This window comes from Alosa alosa, chromosome 1, assembly GCF_017589495.1.
Source record: "Alosa alosa isolate M-15738 ecotype Scorff River chromosome 1, AALO_Geno_1.1, whole genome shotgun sequence".
In the NCBI taxonomy this organism is placed as follows: Eukaryota; Metazoa; Chordata; class Actinopteri; order Clupeiformes; family Clupeidae; genus Alosa; species Alosa alosa.
The window spans coordinates 4,376,424-4,381,423 of NC_063189.1; the positions used below are offsets into that span (position 1 = coordinate 4,376,424).

At 37.7% G+C, this 5,000-nt stretch overlaps 1 protein-coding gene across 2 annotated transcripts in view; it reads left to right on the forward strand.

Moving 5' to 3' along the window:
* The window catches only part of rps6ka1 (ribosomal protein S6 kinase a, polypeptide 1), a 100,253-nt gene that overhangs the window by 28,609 nt on the left and 66,644 nt on the right, over window positions 1-5,000 (forward strand). The window lies entirely within an intron of this gene.

Below are 5,000 nucleotides of genomic sequence, written 5' to 3' on the forward strand. Positions count from 1 at the left end.
TCAGGAACACACACACACACACCCTGCATCTGCAGCTCTGCTCCTCAGGAACGCACACACACACACCCTGCCTCTGCAGTCCAGTCGTGTGAAGCGCTGCCCCTTCCTCTCCAGTCGGCCATTGTTCCCTTCCCCTCGCATTGTTCATTTATTTAACTCCAATCACACAGAGCAAGCGCTCTTGCACCCACGCCAAGTGCAGTCCATCAGAGACCATTCAACAGGTCTGTCTCCTTGTCTCCTCTCTCTCTCTCTCTCTCTCTCTCTCTCTCTCTCTCTCGCTCTCTCACACTCACTCACTCTCTCTCCCTCCATTTCTCCTTCTCCTCTCTCTCTCTCTCTCTCTCTCTCTCTCTCTCTCTCTCAATCAATTCAATTCAATTCAATGTGCTTTATTGGCATGACTGTTCAAGTTACAATATTGCCAAAGCATAAAAAAAAACACATGGAATAATCAAAACAGGAGACAATAATGATAATTATACTAATAAAAAAAAACAATAATAAGATGATAATGTAAATAATGGAGGGAATAAAAAGTAGGTTAATAGAATAGTCTACCTATTTCAATGTTCAGATTGTGCTCGCTGAGTCTGTACATAGTCAATATTTTGGACAATTTTGTGTCTGAGAGTTTTTAGATATGGGGCCAATTCATATTTGTGATTTAATTGCAAGATAACATTCAAGTTTTTGTTGGGTTTTCGTGATTTCGGTCCAATATGATATATATTTTTCTTTTTCTTTTTCTATGATACAATTTGGATGGATTTTATTTGCTAATTGAATAGAATCTTTTTTAGTTTTGGACATTGTCAAATTAATTGGAGTGAGATTGCTGTGCTTTGTAATGAATTGATTTAGGGGGCTCTTCTCTATATTTAATTTGGTGCTTTTTAGGGCTTTATAATGTATTGAATTGGGGTCGCTAAATTGTATGTGCTTCCAAAATTTTAGAATTCTTTTTTTGATTTTGATAATTAATGGGAACTGGCACAGTTCAGCCCTGCAGCCATTATGCAGAGTATTTCTGTGAGCTTTAAGAATGTTTTTGCAGAAATCCGTGTGCAGGGCTTCAATTAGGTGTTTCTCCCAATCCGCAAATTCATATTTTGAAAGTGGTCCCCATATTTCGCACCCATAGAGGGCAATAGGTTCGATGACTTGCTTGAAAATTTTTAACCATATTGTTATGGGGATATTGGCTTGAATTGACTTTTTGATAGCATATAAACATCGTTGTGCTTTTTCTTTCAGAGTTTTTACTCCCAAATCAAATTTTCCTGTTGAGTTGATGGAGATCCCTAGATAAGTGTAATCTTGAGTTTGTTCGATTAGTTCTTTGCCAATTGAAAATTTCATAATTTTGTTATTTTTGTTTTTTCTTTGGAAAACTACAACTTTTGTCTTTTTTAAGTTCACCTTTAGTGACCAATTTTCCGCAAATTTCTCCAGAATATTCAGGCTATTTTGCAGGCTTACTTCATCTAAGGCTATGAGAACTAGGTCATCTGCATAAAGAAGACATTTTACCTCAGTATCTAATAATTTTATGCCAGGATCAGTAGATTGTTGGATTTTAGTAGCCAATTCATTTATATATAAATTAAATAACATTGGGGTCATTGCACAGCCTTGACGGACACCACGGTGTTGGGGGAAAAAATCTGTTTGCATATTTCCAATCTTAACTGCACATTTACTTGAGGAATACATTGATTTTATTACATCATATGTTTGTCCGCCAACCCCATATTCTAGTAATTTGTAGAGTAGACCTTTTGTGCCATACAGAATCAAAGGCTTTCTCGAAATCAACAAAGCAAGTGAATAATTTGGATTTGTCTTGTTTAACGTGTTTATCAATTATAGTGTGTAGTGTAAAAATGTGATCTGAGGTCCTATGATTTGGGAGGAAACCAATTTGTGCTTTGTTTAGTATGTTGTGTTGATTTATAAAATCTGTCAGTCTAGAATTTATTATGGAACAGAGTAATTTGCCCATGTTGCTGCAGATGCATATACCCCTGTAGTTACTCGGATCTAACCTATCACCACTCTTAAATAAAGGTGAAATGAGACCCTTGCTCCATAATTCAGGAAAATGCCCTACATTACGAATTAAATTAAAGAGTTTAAGAATGGCTCTTTGGAAGGTGGGGTCTGTGTTAATGATCATTTTATTCAATATGTTGTCAAACCCACAGGCTTTTTTGGGATGTAGAGTTCTTATTTTTTCCTCCAATTCTTTTTCAGTAATTGGCATATCTAAGGGATTCTGATAAGGTTTTATAATTTGTTCCAATTTGTCCAATTTTTGAAGTATTTGTTTTTGATGATTATTTAATGGGTTGTTTTCATACAGGGATTTGAAATGATCTGTCCATATATCTCCCTTTTGGATCGCTAACTCCTCTGAGTTTCTTTTTTGTAATGTTTTCCAGTGATCCCAGAAATTATTGGAGTCAATTGATTCCTCTAGTTCATCAATTTGTTTTGACAGGAAACTAGATTTGTTAGTCTTAAGTTTATGTTTGTACTTTCTCAACGACTCAGCATGTTGTAAACGAATGACCTCATTGTTGGGCTGTCTGTGTTTTTGGTTTGATAATTTCCTTAATTCTTTCCGTAATGTCTTACATTCCAAGTTGGTTTCTTGTTTATAGTTTTTGTTTTACCTCTGTGAGATAACAACCCAGATGATTTGGCTATATGGTCAAATATTTTATTTAAATCATTAACCGCACTGTTTACTCTTTCTTTGTTCATTGAATAGGGGTTGTTCAGAAACATATTTATCATTGCCTTTGTGTCATCTTGTCTGATTGTTTTAACATATTGATCTTTGCTATTTTCACACCATCTGTAGGTCTTACTCATCCTATGCATTATAGATGATTGAGAAAAGTTGGGCTTTCCATTAGTTCTGTTTAGATAGAGAGTTATCTGTGAATGGTCAGAAAAAGGTGCCAAAGGATTTACTGTGAAAGCCCTTAAATGATCTTCATGAAGGTCTGTTATAAAGTAATCGACTGTACTGCATCCAAGGACTGAACTGTAAGTGTATTGTCCTAGTGAGTCTCCTCTTAGCCTCCCATTGACAATGTACAGACCCTGGCACTGACAAAGCTCTAACAAAGCTGTACCATGTGTATTTATTGTTTTGTCATAGTTGTTTCTGGTTAGATGAGTAAGAAAATGTATATTTTGTCCAATTATGAATTTGTCGCCTAATGTATTAACTGTATAGGCCTTCGCCGGTTCTGGCATTTAGATCACCACATATCATTACATGTCCAATCGATTGATAGTAGCCAATCTCATTTCCAAGCGGACTTAAACTGTCATATCGTGGCGAAAAGTTGTAATAACATTCACGCAGCTCCATGAGTCAAGGAAAGCGCGAATGAAGTAGCCACTTCTAAATGGGACCCACTACACAGTAGCTTAAGGTGTTTTGCTAAAGCAGCCATAATGAAATGAAGGGGTCATTGTTTGGATACTTCACACACACGTGCTTTTTAATTTCACAGACTACAACTACCAAGCTGTAATCAAAGCACATCGATTCCCCTCTCACACCCTGCACGCACTTAAAACAAAAATAAACAGGCGCCTCAGTCTCACGCATGTATAGGCAAAACTGTATCAGACCGGTGTAACGTTGGTAAATCTTCCATTGCACAGAATGATTTTGTAGCACGTGCAATAAATGACAGTCGAAAGATACAAACAGTGCTGCTATACATTTGCTTGGTATAACCGCATTTATAGTTTTCTACAAATGCAATAAATCAAATGCCTCCATCACTCAACCAAACGCTAACGGGTAACATTACCTAGGTCCTTATTGATATTACAAGATTAACGCATCTGCAGTAAAAAACCAAGCATGTCCGATAAACATCCTCAGATTTATTTCGGCTTCAAGAAGAAATGGAATTACACTTCATGTGAACATCGTCCCATCCTTATTAGATGTTCGGCCAGCGGTAAATTACAGTCCTTGTATGAAGCGCCCATTGTTTTTTCCAACCCACTTTTAACTTCCAACAAAATTACGCCTCACTGCAACGATAAGCCATCTAGTGGACAAACGACTACTTCGCCAATACTGAAAATGCAGCCATGATGATGATGATGATGATGAATATTTATTTTGGCTTTCTTTTAATCCTACTGAATTTGTAATTATGTATCGGCCGCTCTAATACCGATAGTATGTGGGTGCCTGTGTGTGTGCTTGTGTATATGTGTGCACCGCCATTTACAGGCCAATGAGTGTATAGTCACTAAATGTACACATAACCTAATTTTTTTAGACCCCCCCATGGATGAAATTCCTACGAAACTTGGCATACCCCCGGAGAATGCCAGGTCAATCATACACATAAAATTTGGTGCAGTTCTGAACATCTTAACTGAAGATAGGGGCGATTAAAGCAGAATAATATTGCATTTTCATTTTTTACCGGGTGGGGTGCAAATCACAAATGAGTGATTATGAGCCAGGTTGATGTGGGCCCTTGAGACCAACATACCATAAAAAAGATCTTCATCCTCAGTGCCACGGTTTAGGTAGTTATTTAGGAAAAACTGTTTGTTTTTTTGCGGTTCAGGGGTTGTTGGTGGTCCCCGGGGACGAAATGAAATTTTTCCGTGAAAGTCTAGTGGGGCTACATACCCACCAAATTTCATGTACCCCGGTGGTTCGGTGTCCCGGGTATCAATGACCAAAAATTCAGGGAGTAGATGACGGGAACAATTCTTGAATTGTGTGCATGTGTGCGTGTACAAATTTATGTTTATGTGTGTGGGTGTGTGTGTGTGTGTGTGCGTGGGTGTGTGTGTGTGTGTGTGTATGTTTGTGCATGTGCATGCATGCGTACATATGTCTACTGTGTGAGTATGTGTCATACGTATGATTACTGTAAATGTATGTGTGTGCGTGTGTATCTGTTTATGCACATGTGTGCACATGGAATGGGTTAACATGACCC